General features: G+C 36.3%; 2 protein-coding genes across 2 annotated transcripts in view; one reads left to right on the top strand and one right to left on the bottom strand.

The window, feature by feature from the left end:
* The window catches only part of GDNF (glial cell derived neurotrophic factor), a 39,567-nt gene that overhangs the window by 15,331 nt on the left and 6,581 nt on the right, over positions 1-17,655 (top strand). The window lies entirely within an intron of this gene.
* WDR70 (WD repeat domain 70) overlaps positions 16,015-17,655 on the bottom strand; it is a 382,013-nt gene continuing 380,372 nt past the window's right edge. The window contains exon 19 of the mRNA XM_051990074.1: positions 16,015-16,879. The gene's annotated coding sequence lies outside the window, so the exon portion shown is untranslated. The remainder of the gene's footprint in view (positions 16,880-17,655) is intronic.

The raw sequence follows: 17,655 nt of genomic DNA, 5'->3' as shown, positions 1-17,655 counted from the left end.
ATACAAACTCATTCGCCCAGAAAGGGGTGGTGCAAAGATGAAGCTGGGGATCAAAGGATGGCAGTCCCCAGACCATGGACACAGGTCAGGTTGCAGGTTGGAAAGGGCCTGTTCCGGACTCTGTACCCCCTGAACCTAACTTCTGGCTCTGGACCCCTTTCTGGGGCTCAGTTCTTGGAGCATACCCCAGGGATAAGAATAGCTAGTTATGTTACTCTTCATATAAATATTTAAGCTCAAATTAGCTCCCAAATTGAGCTGGCTGTCAGTTCTAGCACCTATTTTATGTAGTCACTTAGGACCTAGAGCCTGAAAGATAGATATCCTAGAAATAAAAGGAGTCCCCATTTCTTCTGTGATTATTCAGGATTTATGTCACAACATTCATAAATACGGAGCACCTTTGTTAGAGCAAAATGCCATTCATTTTCCTTACTTTTCTAAAATACTTGAGTCCAGATTGTGAATAAGCACTTGCTGACCAGACCAGCCACCTTGTGTTCTGTGTTGTGCTAGGTACTTCTTGTAGAATAGACCCGATTCTGAGACATAAGGAGCTTCCAATCAGACCGCATATCAAACTAGAGCATGGTAAACAATATTTCATTGGGAGCAAAGTAAGCTACTGTGCCACTAAAGCTTGGAAAGATAAAGGGAAAAATAAAGACATTTTAGATAGAAGAGTAAGAGTGTGAATAAAAGGTAGTGAGTTGGGGAAAAGTTTATAAGAGAGGAGGGAAGAACAGTGTAGATCTAAACCTATTGCAGCAGAGAATTGTTGTATTGGGGGAGAAGGGGAGAGCAGAGAGGGAGGGGAAGCTGGATAGTGGAACCGCAGAGAGGCCATTGGAAAAGTGGATGAAAGAACTTTGTTAACCCTAAATTTGGCAGATAGTGGGGAGTCATAGTTTTTAAGAAGAATAACAGGAAAACAAATCACTATCACAGATACAAAGAAACCTAAGGTATGCTTCTAAATTGCTAGAATGTAACCTATGCCTAATGAATTAGGAATTTATTAAGCATTACAGTGTACTAGATAAAGGGACAACTAGATAGCAAAGTGGATTAAAGCCTCGGTTCTGGGATCAGGAAGACCTGAGTTCAAATATGGCCTCAGAGTCTTACTAGCTGTGTGATCCTAACCAAGTCACTTAATCCTGTTTGCTTCAGTTTCCTTATCTATAAAATGAGCTGGAGAAGAAAATGGCAAAACATCCCAGTATTTTTGCCAAGAAAATCCCTAATGGGCACACAAAAAGTCAGATAAAGTGAAACAACTCAACAACAACAACAATGTATAAGACAAAAATAAAATAATGCCCAGCTTCAAGAAATATATATGTATACATACATACATACATTGTGTGTATATATATATACACACACATATATATACATATATGTGTGTGTATATATATATATAAAATGTAGAGAGAGAGAAAAACACATAAAAGTATATTCAAAATTAACATAAGGTAATTTGTGAACCAGACAAGTTTCTAGAGAGTCAAGAAAGATTTCAAAGAGGAAGAGGTATTTGAACTGAGTTTTAAAGAAAACTACAGATTTTAAGAGGAGGAAACATGGAAGGAATGTATTTGAGATTTAGACTTTCTATGTGAAGGAGATTGAATACTGTATATGAGGAACAGTTAGAAAAAAACCAGTTTGTCTGAAAGATAGATTGTATCAAAGGGAATAACATAATAATCTTTGAAAGATACATGGGAGCCAGCATGTCAAGAATTTTAAATGCCAAACTGAAAAATTTGTATTTGGCTCTGGTTAGTTGGTTGTTGTTCTTCATTCTCGAAGAGGACCAAAATGACATCACTATGTTGGAATCAAAGGGTGTCCAACTATGGCTGATCCATCTAATATGAGCTCAGAATGCTCTGTCACAGGTCAGGCACAAATAGTCCACTTTGGGTGGAGATATTCCTGATTTGTACATCTCACATTTCTTTCAGTCTACTGCAACTCTATTTTACTCATAGAGCTTGGTGCCTTCTTTGATGCAGACACACCATGCTAGGCAGTCCTGTGCCAGCTTATGGCTCATAAACAATTCCAAATTTCTTCAGAAAATGTCATAATTTGACCTCAGAGATAAGAGGGAGCCTCTATAGCTACACCAGGGAATCTGATGTGTGCTTTAGGAATATTACTTTGGCAACTGTGGGGAGGAAGCATTTTAAAGACAATATTTGAGAGAAGGACACTAATTAGCTATTGCCATAGTTTGAACGAGAAGTGATGAGTACCTAAACTGGGCTGGTGGATATTTGATTAGGGAGAAGGGGATAGATTGGAAATGTTGTATGGGAGTTGGCAAGTGATTGGACGTAGGAGTAAAGAGTCAACAAGGAAGACTCCAAGCTTGTGAACATGAGTGATTGAAAAGATGGTGGTGCCTTTGACAAAAAAAAAAAAAAAAACCACAGATAGGCTTGATCTAGTTTTAGCATAAAAGATCATGAATTCTATGTTAGATATGTTCAGGTTGATATGCCCAATAGGCAGGTAGTAATATAGGGGCTGGCATTCAAGAGAGAGATGAGAGCTGGATATATAGACCTGTGAATCGTCTGCATCAAGATGATAATTAAAGTCTTGTGACCTGAGGAGATTGCCAAGGGAAAGAATGTAGAGAAAACAGAGGGCCCAAGATATAACACCTAGAGTTAAGAGGCTTCATCTGTATAATGATGCAGCAAAAGAGACTGAGAAAATGACATATAAGTAGGGACTGTTTACAATCAGGGTATACCTAGAGATGCTTTAATCTATATTTTGCCAGAAGTATCTTTAAAATTATTTTTAATGAATTATATTCCTATCTTTTAAAAAGCCTCTGGTGAATCAGTATACTAAAATGCTTAAACAAGTGAAATTAAAATGAAACCTGACAGCAGAAGACAGAATTAGAACTGGAAGAGACCACAAAATCACCTAATCCAGCCTTCCTCATTTTACGAATGAGGCCCAAGGAGGTTAGTGTCATACCCATAGATTTGGAGCTGGAAGGAAGCTTAGAGATTAGTTAATTCTCCCTTTACAGAGCAGTAAGTGGAAGAACTGGCATTCTAGCCTAGCTCTCTGATTCCATCTCTCAACCTACCTAAGCCAGTTTTTAGAAGGTAGGTTTTTGTCCTAAGGCTCAATGAACTCTTTTAGACAGACAAGAAAGAAAGTTCCACAGATATGATTTCCCAATCCTGCTACTATAATTCCCCAAAATACCCTGCTTCTGAAGAATAATAGCTTATAATAATAACTAGGATTTATATAGCCCTTTAAGGTTTACAAACTATTTTATACATATTAATTCATTTAAGCTCCACAACAATTTTGTAAGGTATTATCCTCTCTTTACAGATGAGGAAACTGAGGTTGAAATTAAGTGACTTGTATAAGACCACACAGCTACTAAAGTATCTGAAGTAGGATTAGAATTTGGGTCTTCCCTAATTCTTAGTCCAGTACTCTACATATGGTACCATTTAACTACCAAATCTTGCAAATAACTTTCTAAAAAGAAAAGTTTGTAATAACTCTAAACAATAACATCCTTACTCACTGCTAATCAGCCCTATACCTCTTTCTATTTCTCCTTTATCAAAAGAATAATAAAATACAAACATCTGCTTTCTGAAAGAACATTCAAATTCTCTTCAAAACACAGATTTTTTACAAAAATCAAACAAAAAGTAAACAGAAAAGAGGGACAGAAAATATTCACTTTCTTTTAAGTCCAGCACATAATTTTTATTTGGGTCATTCAGAACACATCATCCAATGATTATTTTACTGTTTGTTCCAAAGTACAAATCAGACAATGTGGTGCTGAGAAACACATATTAATTAAAATTCTCTTGCAATATTATTGTCTTTACTGGTGAGAGAGATATATGGTCTCCACTGACAAAGTTAAAGTGAAGAATTGAGATTGTGATCTGAATTTTTCCAGCAAAAGAGCAGAAGGTCAAGCAGAATTATATCGTGAAAAGTTGTTGTTTAGTCATTATTTTAGTTGTGTCTTATTCATCATGAACCTTTTTGAGATTTTCTTGGCAAAGATACTAGAGTGATTTGCCATTTCCTTCTCCTGTACATTTTACAGATGAGGAAACTGAGGCAAGTGGGATTAAGTGTCTTGCTCAGGATCACACAGCTATTAAATATCTGAGGCCAGATTTCAATTTAGGTCTTCTTGACTCCAGGCCTGGCACTCTTAGCTACCCCTTGGCAACAAGATTTGGAGTCAAAGGATGTGTGTTCAAATCTAAGCTCTATCATTTCACTATCTTTGTGATATTGAAAGTGGTGCTCAGTCTCTTCACCTGTAAAATGAAAAGGTTGGCCTTTATTACTGATAAGCTTCCTTCCAGCTCAAAACTTCTCATTCTGTGAACCTACCACATTGCCAAAAAATCATCCTTGCCCTCAGACAGCGAGGTGGTGCCATAGTGTACAGAATGCAAAGGGTCAGAGAGACTCATCTTCCTGAGTTCAAATCTGACTTCAGACACTTACTAGTTTGTGACCCTGGGCAAGTCACTTAACTCTGCCTCAGTTTCTTCCTCTGTAAAATGAGCTGGAAAAGGAAATAACAACTCACTCTGGCATCTTTGCCAAGAAAACCCCAAATGGGATCACCAAGAATCAGAGAGTTTTGCTTTTGATGGGAAGGGGGGAACATTGAGCTTTTGTTTCATTGGGTATAGCTAAATGTTATAGAAGTTGAGTGAAGGGGAAAAGAGGTGAATGTGGGATGGATTGGTCAGAAGAGAGGCTGATGCAGAAGGCAGAACGTCAGCTATGCTCAGAAGAATAGATAAGATTTAGAAGCTGGTTGTGAGTTACCGGTGGGGTAAATTCTTTTAATTTAATTCAGAAAAATCCATTTTTGTTTTAATTAATGTAGTGTTGTTGTGTCCTGCTTTCTAGATCCCCAAGTTGAAGTGACAAAATGTACTGTTGCTTTCTAGAGCCCCCACACTGGGGTGATTAAAATATACCTTCTTAGTGGAGAAGTAAGAAGGTGGGACTCCCAAGGATGGTGGGAAAATGGAGTCCATTTATTTCAAGGACCTTCCTCTTTATTTAATGTAACAAAAACAAGACTGCACGTGGGACCACATAAACAACATACTATTGTACATAGTTTGCCACCTGGTATCACTTCCACCTGGTATCGCTTTCCTTCAATCTCAACACAAGTTGTCACTGCCCCCTGACTTCTCAGGAAGGCAGCCCTTAGGGGTAATGGGGAGCCAAACCAGACATTACTTGCAGCTTCCCTCTGGGTTGAAGGGTCTTATACCTTACCCAGAGTTTCTGTACTGACTGTGATTCTCTACAGAGTGTAAATGGACCTTTCTGAAGAAATCATCCCCTCAGTTCTTCATTTTAGTCCTAGTGAAGACTTGACTAGAAAGAACATTGGCATAGTGAGGTGATAGGATGTTTGCATCATTAAGCATCATCTAGTTGAAAGGCTCGTGAAAGGCACTGGTTCAGCTGTGGATTCCCTAAATTCAGGAATAAACATTTGCTGGCAAAAATAGATGGAAGAGAATCCCCTGGTTTGTTCATTCTTTCATTACAAACCATTTATTTAAAGTATCTGCTACATACAGAGTGCTATGTGAAGGAATGGGGTGATACAAAGTTTTGGTGTGACGTGGCTCCTTCTCTCGTGAACCTTAACAATCCAGTAAAACAAAGGTATGGAAAGAGACTGTTAGGAGATTTATTAGATAAGTTGGAGTCAGTTTATGGAGTGCCTTGAATGCTGGACTAGTAGTTTGTATTAAATTCTATAAGTATTGTGAAGTATTTGAAGGTTTTCTATCAGGAGAATGATGGGCTAGATATAGAGAGCATTTGGACTTGGAGCCCACTTCTAGGAGACACTGGACAAGTTCTTTCCCTGTCTAGGCCTTAATTTCTTAAATCTGATGATTCAGTGACTGGACTTGATGAGCTTCTGAAATTCCTTCTAATCCTGGTTCTTAGATCCTATCAGTAGATAATGTTTGACAAAATAATCTTTCCAAGTTATAAATCATAATTTGAAAGAAGAGACTAGAAGCAGAGATACAATAGTCCAGTTTCCGTCCAGAAAGAGCTCCTTAAGCTAAGATAGCAAATGGGTGGTATAGGGGGGAAAACATTGAACCTAGAGTTAGGAAGCCCTAAGTTCAAATCTGGCCTCAGAGATTTTATTAGCTGTGTGACTCTGAGCAAGACTGTTCTCAACTGTTTGCCTCAGTTTCCTCATCTGTAAAAATGAGTTGGAAAAGGAAATGGCAACCTACTCCAGTATCTTCACCAAGAACATCTCAAATGAGGCCACAAAGAAATAGATATGACTGAATAACAACAAAAAACCAGAATAATGGTAAAGAGAATGGAAAGAGAGCAGAAGGGAGAGATATTAGAGCAATCCTATTTTCGCAATAAAGAGAATTTTTTCAAAGCATTTGTCTTCTAAACAGAAAAAAATCCATTGAGAGATTAGGAAACTGAATACCAATTCACCATAATGAACATCATTCCTCAAATCATGACTGTGAGAATTTTGCACTTACATAATACTGAGATGTGCTCCCTTATAATTTACAAGTTTAAAATCTTGGGAAAGAGCCAGGATTGTGAAAATACCAATGAGACAATTCTTCCAATTTTAAAAAAAGAAAACCAAGGCAGAGAGGTTGTGCAACTTGCTGTAATATTAGAACTCTGAGGCTTCTGTGTCTCTTTGGTGGGTGTTTTTAATTTCTGTCATGTAGATAGCATGGATTTGGATGTAACTTGTGATCTGATTAACTAGAGACTCCTGAACTTACTTTTCAAAAACTCACTCATCAGATGATGATATATGCTTATTAAGCTATTCCCTTATGAATAACATTTCCACATACCAACTCCCAGTATGCCTATCTTCCCCATCTTTCTCCTCTCTCACTTACTCCTCAAGGATCCCATTCCTTTCTGTCTAGTTCAGAAGCTCCCTAGGTCTAGAGGAAGCTATAATAAGCCTCAGAAGAAACAGAGAAGTTTTTTGGAGAAGAAGGAGAATTGGGCAGATTATAAAGGGGCAGCAGAGTGATTTAAAGAAGGCTTAACTTTCCATTACATTCAGTTGAATTGGTTAATACCACAAGAGAGTAGGTGGTGGAGGTGTTTTTGAGGACAGAAGTTACTCTGCCTTTTAAAAGAACTTTAATGTGAAACTTTTCTTCCTTTCAAATCACCATGTTTTTATAAGGGCAGTTGAACATTCCATAATGTGAGTATTTGTTAATGTTTGGTGCTTATTATATCTTCAAGTGCATTTAAAATTTTTGGCTGGGTTTCTATTAGAACGTAGGTGCAGAATGATAATGATGATGACCAAGATGGATGGATGAATAGATAGATACATACATACACAGATATATAGATATATACATATCTATATATAGATATATAGATATATACATAAATACATACATAGATATGTACACAGATAGATAGATGCTAACAAGTACATACCCTGTTGCATGTTTTGCTAACTCCTAAACAGGGAAATGAGGATCTTTTACCCGGGAGAACCATGCTGCCTTGCTCTATTGCACTGTTATTAGGGAAGCTGGAAATGAAGAATTGGCTACATATACAGAGTTCAGATCTGACCAAACTATAATCAGACCTTGGATTCCCTCAAATTAATATAACATCATTATCCCCAATTTTGATTTTTTGATGATCTGTGTGGCTCAGGAGATATTCCAGATTTCTTGTAAGTAGCAGAGAGACATATATCTTTATATGAGAAAAAATTTTCTACCCATCCAAGCTAACTAAAAATAAAATGATTTCTTCTGAAAAGAACATCATGCGTCTTCTTAACTACAAATCATCTAGTTGAATGAACGGTCGGTCACCTGTTGGGGATGGCCTCTATGGACAGAATTCATATTGGGGTGCATATTTGAACTGGATGGACCCTAAAGGCCCCTCACCTCTGAAATTTGGATTTTTGTTTTATTTTGTTTTTTAAGGAAATGCTTGCTTTCTCTTAGCTTGGTTATAGAAAAAGAATAGGAAAGCATGTGTATGACCAAGAGGCAGAGATGTTTTTAGCAAAAGTGGGATGGGACTAATGTAAATAAATACCATTTCAATGACTTCTGAAGACTATTTCCATGGCTATATTACTATACTGTTAAATTATTTGCATTCTAACTGCTTTTGTTCTCTAGGCTTGAGAGAATCCAGAAATGCTTTTAAACCAACAAAACACTGGTGTTTTTACAAAGCAAATACTTTTCAAATAAACCAATGTCATGCCTTGTTGTCAACAAACCACTGGTCATGCTGAAAGCATGCTGGTAGCTTTCTAAGTGGTCACAATAAATTAGTAAATTGTAGCAACTAATAATGGTTCACAGGAAGATGCATTTGTTTCTGAGCCCCTCAAGTAAACCAGGAATCACCCTAGAACCAAAACACTCTAGATACATGTTAGATGAGAAATCTCTTGCCTGGATTGTTAATATATTTGGTGCACCAAAACAGATAGTTGCCTTCAAGTAAATCTTTAAAAGTCAAATCAATTAAGTGGCAAAAAAAAAAAAAAATTAAAACCTTGAACTTGTAGCAGATTCAAAATGTTTTCCCAAATTCTTTCTGAGAGTGAAAACAGTCTCAGAGTAAAGTCATTGATTAAGTTTGTTGTTCAATCATGTCAGGATCTTTGTGACCTTATTTGGATTTGGATTTGGGTTTTTTGCCAGAAATATTGTAGTAGTTTGTCATTTCCTTCTCCAGCTTATTTTACACTTGAAGAAACTAAGATAAACCAAGTTAAATGACTTGCCCAGAACGACACAGTTAGTTAATGGCTGAAGCTGCATTTGAATTCAAGAAGATGAATCTTCCTGACTCCAGGCTAGGCACTGTATTTACTGTACCAGCTAGTTCCCCCACATTGATTACATGAAGATGCCTAATTCAGTGAAAACATCAGTGGCTCAGGTCTCATAAGACTTGATTTTATATTCTGGTGCTTAGAACCTGTGTAACTTTGATTAAAAAATATGGCCTACTGTGGTTTCAGTTTTCTCATCTTTAAAATGAGAAAAGGAACAGCAAGATAGCCCAATAGATAGAGCACTGGATCTGGAGTCAGGAAGTCCTCAGTTCAAATCTAGTCTCAGACACTTATCAACTGTGTTAACCTGGGCTTGTCACATAATTTATGCCTCAGCTTTCACAACTGTAAAATAGGGTCATAATAGCATTTACCTTGTAGGAGTGTTGTAAGGATTAGATGGGATATTTGTAAAGCACTTAGCATAGCACCAGGTACATAGTAAATGATTAATAAATGCTTGTTCCCTTTGCTCCACTAAAATTAGGGAAAGAGAGGGATTTGGGTTAGATGTCCTCCAAGATGCCTTCTGGTTCTGGATGTAATCCTATTAGCTAGAGTGTGTGTGTTGTACTCTTCAGAGTGCTGGGAGTTTTGAGAAATTCCTGGAAGTCAAACAATGGCAAGGCATACTTCATTTTATTCAGATTACATTTAAATCCCCATGTTGACCACAGTTGGTGATTCCTAACTGTAATTTCACATCCAATAACCAGCTGAATGCATCATTAAAATTCTTAAAGCAGGAGAGTTAGGAAAAAGAATTTGTAATTTGGGGAAAATGGGAAGTTTAATATTTGTAATTTTTTTTTAGAGAAAACTAAAGGAATCATAAATTGTTAAAGCTAGAAGAGAGAGCTCTTAAAGAGCTTCTAGTTATTTTACAGTTGGAGAAACTGAGGCTCAGTCTGAGGACACACAGAACTGGGGACAAAACTTAGCTCTCATGCTTCTTACTATACAACGCTGCTTCTTGTTTCAATAAAGACATTTAAAAATATATACGTTTGGTATGAAGAGGATGGATTATTGTATTTGTTTCAAAAGAATAGCCAAAGTAATCACTATGCAAGCAAAGTTTAAAACCACTTGTTGCTAACATAGAATGGCTATATTTCCCATATGAGCTAATTACAGGGCCTGCTTGTGGGTAAAGCAGCAGGTGGCAGTCTCTCTCCTATGAGAGAAATTATAAAACCCACCAGTATGAAGTTGGACATCAATACATTCCAGTCCACTGCTTCATTGTGAGATTGTAGCCAGTCTTTAAGGCATTATTAAAGGGAAATATCCCCTCCTCTTGAGCCCCAGTTAGAACTCCAGATATCCCTGGAACTGGATCAGGCTTGCCCTATATATCCAGGATTGGAAAAGCCATGCTCAGAGGTATAGAAAAGGGCTTTTGAGGGTACAGGCTCAAGAAAGTCCATCAGGATCATGGGATCCTAAATCAATGGGAGTTCAGAGAAATTCTGGTCCAATTCCTTAATTTTTGTAGATGAGAAAATTGAGGCCCAGAGAGATTGTGACTTGACCAAGGTCTCACAGGTAGTGAGCATCAAAGCTGAGCATCAAATTTTCATCCTTTGAGTCTAGAACGTTTTCTTCCTTTCCTTTGGAGATAGTGGAACGATTTAAAAATAATAGTCAATAGAATATCATTTTTAGTGTAGTGATTCACTACAGGGCAATGCTCAGTGCTCAAACATAGTGGCAAGAACCACTGTTAAATATACACTCCAGAAATCAACAAATATGATAAATTGATATTAGTTTCTTGTTTTGTTGATTATCTAGACTTTAAAGTAAAGAAGAAAATGTTAATAATACTTCAGATTAAACTCAAAGATATCTAAATCAATTCTTCTTCTTTTTTTTTTTTTTAAAGTTGTTAAAATTTTACCAGCACACCCCTGCTTCTGCTTTGGTTATTTTCAACCTATTTCCTCTATCAGAAATTCTTTCTAAAATTGTCCATGAAGATGATAAAGAATGGCCACTATCATTTCCTGGCTGGAATTCTGCCAGCAAATACATGTAGTTAAACCTAACATATATATACTGTATGAGTGTCAGGATATCTTGTTTCAATGGGTCCTGAAAAGTTGTATATATACATCAAATATAGATTAAATGATACCAATTTTAAATGCATCAAGGACTTTTGCTATTTAAAAACTCAGTGAATTATTTTATAAAGCAGAGAATCCCTTTTTCATTGATCTTTTTCATAAACCCATGTCATGTATTACTTTTGCTTAATGCAATTCAACAGACATTTATTCGACACCTACTCTATGCAAAGTACTCTAAGTGCTGGGGATCCAAGGGGAAAAAATGTTGTGTCTTCAAAGAACTTCCATTCTAATGAAGAAAATAACATTCATGCTTAATGCACCTGGGGTGCACCTGTGATATCCAAATTCCTCCATTCTGGGTGAAATAATTGTGTGTAAAAAAACAAGTGCTACTTCTTCCTAGTATACTTTGAAATAGAACGAACTACACAAAAGACTGTCACAAGTTGGGGCTTCTCAGCGAGGGAACTGCCTTCAAGGAATTTTTAACAAAGATTTAGATTATTAATGCACAGATGGGTTACTTTTCATTTTTATATATATTGTCAGTACCTGAATTTTTGTTTTATGTTGTTTAAAAAGCAGAGTTTATTTTACTAGTAAAGTAGGTTGGGTCTATTTTTTTTTTAAGGCAGTTAAATCAGACTGAACTCAAACATCTGGTGTTTCCAGTTTGCTCCTGATGCTCTTTTCCCTTTTGGCTCTACTTAAGAAGAACACACACACACACACACACACACACACACACACACACACACACACACACACACAAAACAGAGAGAGAGAGAGAGAGAGAGAGAGAGAGAGAGAGAGAGAGAGAGAGAGAGAGAGATTGAGAAACCCCAGACAAATCAGATGGATCAAATCGGAATGACCCCATGTCTAATTTGCCCTCATCTAAATGTAAGAGTATAACCTATTAAATTGGTCACCAATCACAAGTGAGAAAACCTAGGGAGTACTTCAGGACAGGATGCTTGCTCTATGAGACTTTAAGCTTCAACATACCCCCAAGATACCCAAATGTTTGCCTACACTTACCTCATAAGGATGCAGGGTACATTAATAAAACAGTGATGAAAATAGATAGAAAAAGGGAAGAATCTCCCTTCCCCAGATTCTCCTGCACCCAGGAGTAGAATCATTATTCTTTTCCAGGCCATGGGGCAATGATATTAGATTTTTCTTAATTCAACTACGGTTGAATTCTGCTATGGAAAATCCAGTCATATCCTCTTCCTTATTTACCTTGAACCCTGGAAAGAGACCAGCCACTTGAGCTATGTTGCCTCCACCTTTAAGGGTTTCCCTCCATCAAATTACAGTAGTTTATGACTAATCGACCCAGAATTTGGAGAATGAGGGGCAACAGGATATGAACATAAAGCAACTCCAATGATTAAACTTTCATTGTTATGGATACTATGACTAGTAAACAATGAAAAACATTACATCTTTGGCCCTGGGGAATCTTTTTATATAAGATCAAACCTAAGCTTCACTTTTTTAAAGAGAAAATTAATACCTAAAGAACTCATTTTTTCTGAAGGTTGATTGATATCACCTAATCCCAGCTAGCTCCTGAGAATGACTACTCTAATTTTAATTATATGGTTTTTTTTTAGCATGACCATTCCAGGAAGTTCCCTGAGCCCTTAAGTTATTCCTGTAAAACAGCATTGACTTTGCAAAATAACCCAGTCTTTAAGCCTTTGTTACTGAGGCAAAGAGTTTCCATTTTTCCTTCATCAGTCAAGGGCAGAGTGCCCCCCTAAACCCTTCCCTGCCAAAAGCTTTCATTTGTTAAAGTAACACTATGTTTATGCTATCAATGCATCAAAGTTAAAACATTTTAAAACAGAAAAATGCCCAAATATTTGGATGCTCTCTGAATCATGGCTTAAGTGCATTTTATCATTTTCGTATTTATAATCCTTCTTTCCATCTCAATAGACACATTTTCCAACAGATTCTATTATAGTGGATTTAGGAAATGAGCAGGTATTAGGCCTTTTTAGACTTCTTTTTAGCTTTGCAAACATCTTACCATCGACATTATTTAATACTAATAAGCATCGTTTAGTGTCTGGAGAGCATGCCAGGATCTAGATAGAAAGCATTTGTTATTTTATGTAACTTGGTTACTTTGAGGAACTAATCCAAATTAAGTTCTCTTTCTTCTGCCCAGGAATTTTTATCCTAAGGTTTGTGAACTTTTAAAAATATATATATACATATTTTGATAACTGCATTTCAATAGAGTCGAAATTTAATGTGTTTTGTTTTATGCATTTACAAAAACAATCCTGAGCTTCACCAGACATGACATAGAAAAGGTGAAGAACTCCTGGTTTAGTAGAATGCATTATCTATGAGTTTCTTATTTTAACCAACAGTTTTCTCCTGGACTTAAGAAAGAATTTATTAAGCACCTAGCACCTGCAAGACACTTTGCTGGGCCCTTTTGAGAAAAAGAACCCCCCCCCCAAAAAAAAAAAAAAAAAACAGAACTCTGACCTCAAAAAGCCTAAATCTGAATCTCAGATTTTCTCTTCATAATTCACAGTAGTAAACTTTTTTTTTTTTTTGGCTGAAGCAATTGGAGTTAAGTGACTTGCCCAGAGTAACACAGCCAGAAGTGCAGAAGTGGTAGGTGTCTGAGACCAGATTTGAACTCAGGTCCTCCTGACTTAAGGGCTGGTGCTCTATCCACTATACCAATTAGTTGCCCCAGTAGTAAACTTTTAAATGTTCATTTTTAAAAATTTTTTTATAATAACTTTTTATTGACAGAACCCATGCCAGGGTAATTTTTTTTACAACATTATCCCTTGCACTCACTTCTGTTCCGATTTTTCCCCTCCCTCCCTCCACCCCCTCCCCTAGATGGCAAGCAGTCCTATATATGTTAAATATGTTGTAGTATATCCTAGATATAATATATGTGTGCAGAACCAAACAGTTCTCTTGTTGCACAGGGAGAATTGGATTCAGAAGGTAAAAATAACCCGGGAAGAAAAACAAAAATGCAAATAGTTTACATTCATTAAATGTTCATTTAACAAGCCTTTATGGAAGTGGGTGACTGGCTAATCATAACCTCTCTCCTATCCCCTCAGCTAATATCAATACATCAGGGTTTCCTTGAATGAGTTCTGAAGTGAGCAGAGCTACAGACCTTATATTAACAGAAGTAAAAATTGGAAAGAAAAGACTTTGTTGGGACTATGGTTTTAAAATGCTATGTCCTTATCTCTTCCAGTTAATATTAATGCACACTTTGAGAATACATACTATTGATTACATTTTTCAGCAGAGGTTACAATAAATCATTAGTTCCATAAGAGAGCAATCATCTTGGAATTTGACCTACCAACCTCCCCCCTTACATTAGCCAGGTTAACAAAATTAGTGAGGTTGAAGTGATTCATGTCTACACTTAGAGTGTAAAGTACATTTGACTAATATAGCATTGATATTCTGCTGTCAGTCCACAAGGAATTGATTTAGATCTTCACACTACTGGGTCTCTAATTCTGATGCAAAGAGAGCTGGCATCTTTAACTCTTAAAGCTCTTTTCCTTGGAATCCTAACTAAGGCTTAGGGGGAAGAAGGGAAGGAAAGGAGGGGGTAGAGGGGGAAGAGAAGCCCCCTCTCTTATTTCCTAATGAACAAATGAAGCCCCTGGGCCAAAATTTAAAAAATAAATAAAATAATGATTATGATTTCTAGAGGGAGCAAACCATCATGCCTCTTAAATTGGCTTCATTATTTCACATATTGTAGACATCCACTTTGATATCTCATCTTTGAGCAAATGTTTATAATTTGTTTGGTGGGCCAAAGGGTCACTTCAGAACCATGGTTACAGAGATATTATTATTAAAGCCTAGACATGTTATCATATTCAGATCGCAATGTGATATTTCAGGCCATTTGGAGATCAGCCCTGTTATAGTCTCTCTTGATACATTTTAAAGCAGAATTATCCTTCAGAATCAAGAAATAAAACAAAATTTTACAAGTTTTTGGAGTGCTTTGTGAAGTTCTAAGTATGGTTGAGAGAATGAATAAGTGCTGATTCCCACTTTATCACCTTCTTGGCAGGGAGTGACTAAATTTCCCCTCAGTAAGATTTACAGAAGATGTGTTCTAAACTATTCTAAATTGAGCTTTTGTAAATTAATTTTCTCCCCAATCACCAACATTAAACTTTCTGAAATGCTTTTATCTTCCTTTCTGATGAATCTCATGTTAACTCTAATGTCTCTTGATTCTACAAGTCATCACTTACATATAGAAATGTCTGTGAATTGTTTTTGTAAAATAAAGCATCCTTTTTAAATATCACTGAATACTACTTATCATCCATTTTATGATTTCATATTTTCATCTGTGGATTTTTCAAGGGATCATGGGATTTAAGTCTGGCCAGAATCTTAAATAGAAGTCATATGGTCCATCCCTCTCATTGTACAGATAAGGAAGCTGTTGCTTTGTTTTATGCAGGGAACACTTGTATTTATTTCCTCTTTAGCAGTTAATTATTAAACATATTTCAGATCACGAGTCTTCCCAGAAATACCTCATCTATGCCCTTTGATGACCTGTTACAATAGGTTTTGCTGTGTAAAAAATCGATGTAGTAGAGGTTTGACCAAAAAATCTTCCTAAAAAGTCTAGAGTGACTAAGTACATCTCTATGCCCCCCACTATTCCACATTATCTCTATAAGAATGTTGCCTGAGATGTGGAATGTTTGAAATATTATTAAGCTTGGTGGAGATGTTGGTTCATTTTTACTGAACTGCTTTTCTTCCTCTTTTAAAAAAATTTTTGTTGTGACAGGAGAGGGCCAATGAGTAGAGAAGGCATATATTTGGAAATGGTATGATATGAAAATAAAAGGCATGAATGGAAATATGACAAATACATCGTCCTGTGAGATACAAGCCCTTTTGGATCCTTTTTAATCACATGGTAAATCCCAAGAATAACGAGATGGAGTATTTCTCAGCTAAGAAACATTTATTAAATGCATTTATTGATGGTGCTAAGCAGTGGGGATACAAAGAAGGGGATACAAAAAATACGGTACCTATTTTCAAGGTCACAATCTTTAATGGAAGAGACAATATGCAAACAACTATGTACATTCAAGATATTTATAGTGCAAATGGGAAATGATTTTTGAGGTGGGAGTCACTGTGAGGTGACAGAAGAGTTTATATTTGATCCTGAAGGTAATAGGAACCATTGGAGTTTATTGAATAGGGAAGCTGTGCTTTAGGACAATCATTTTGGCAACTAAGTGGAAGAGGACTGGAGTGTGAGAGATTTGAGAAGAGGAAACCAACCAAATAAGAAATCCAGGCATGGAATGATGAGGGACCTATATCAAGGTGATAGCTATTTGAAATGACTTTTCATTGTGAAGTCTGGGGGGCTCAGGAGAATGGCTAAGGAATATTAATTTCTCCTACTAATTTGTTCTGTTTTGTCATCCCTAATTGTGAATTACTCTATATTTAATGAAATATAAATTTGATCTTATGAAATCATTTAAGATCAATACCTAAAATCAAGATAATTTTTTTCAGTGGTAAATGGGCAATTAGATTTGGGAAAATATTTCTTTTTTTTTTTAATAACTTTTTATTGACAGAATCCATGCCAGGGTAATTTTTTACATCATTATCCCTTGCACTCACTTCTGTTCCGATTTTTCCCCTCCCTCCCTCCATCCCCTCCCCCAGATGGCAAACAGTACTTTACATGTTAAATAGGTTACAATATATCCCAGATACAATATATGTGTGCAGAACTGAACAGTTTTCTTGTTGCAGAGGGAGAATTGGATTCAGAAGGTATAACCTGGGGAGAAAAACAAAAATGCAAGCAATTTATATTCATTTGGGAAAATATATTTCAAAAAGTTCGGAGAAATTATAAGCATGATCTTATCACCAGGGAATCTAAAAGGGAAGATAGTACAGGAGGTATAGGACTTTTTTGGGTCACAGATGATCCTTATGGGGGTGATATCTAAAGAAATGATGGCTGATAAACTCCAGAGTTAAAAGGACATTTAAAAAACATGAAAGCAGAGACAGATAACTAACCCAGAATACAAACGAAAATGTATTCACAAAAACCCTAAATAAGCTAATGCTTGCGCTAAAATGGTAGGTACAACAGAAAGGGATTTTATAGGTATATTCAAAGTAGAAGAAGAAAGGCCATCCTACTTGGGAGAAAATATAATGTAACATTATATATTATATGTAATATTAATAAATGAGAAGGAGAAAAAATGGAAATGCTCAACACACTATCAAGAAAATTGATCTTTAGACTAGAAAGGGTTTGGGAAAAACATGATTTAAGAGGGCATTAAATTCCCAAACTTATGAGATCATAAAACAATAAATTGAGTTGAGTTCTCCTGGATGCACTGACAGAATTTTCCTATTATTCCTATTGTTGATCATCTTTTAAAGATACGAATAATGAAAAAAGCACTAGAAAACCACCACATTACCCCAGATTTCTATAGTATTGGGAGGAGGAGAAGAAGTTAATTCTAGAAATAATGTACCAACAAACTGAAAGTTAATACCCAGTAAAAATTTGAAATAGATGAAAAAAAT

This window comes from Antechinus flavipes, chromosome 1 (genome assembly GCF_016432865.1).
Source record: "Antechinus flavipes isolate AdamAnt ecotype Samford, QLD, Australia chromosome 1, AdamAnt_v2, whole genome shotgun sequence".
Lineage (NCBI taxonomy): Eukaryota > Metazoa > Chordata > Mammalia > Dasyuromorphia > Dasyuridae > Antechinus > Antechinus flavipes.
Note: the sequence above shows the minus strand (reverse complement) of the source record. Positions and strands in the feature narration are given on the sequence as shown.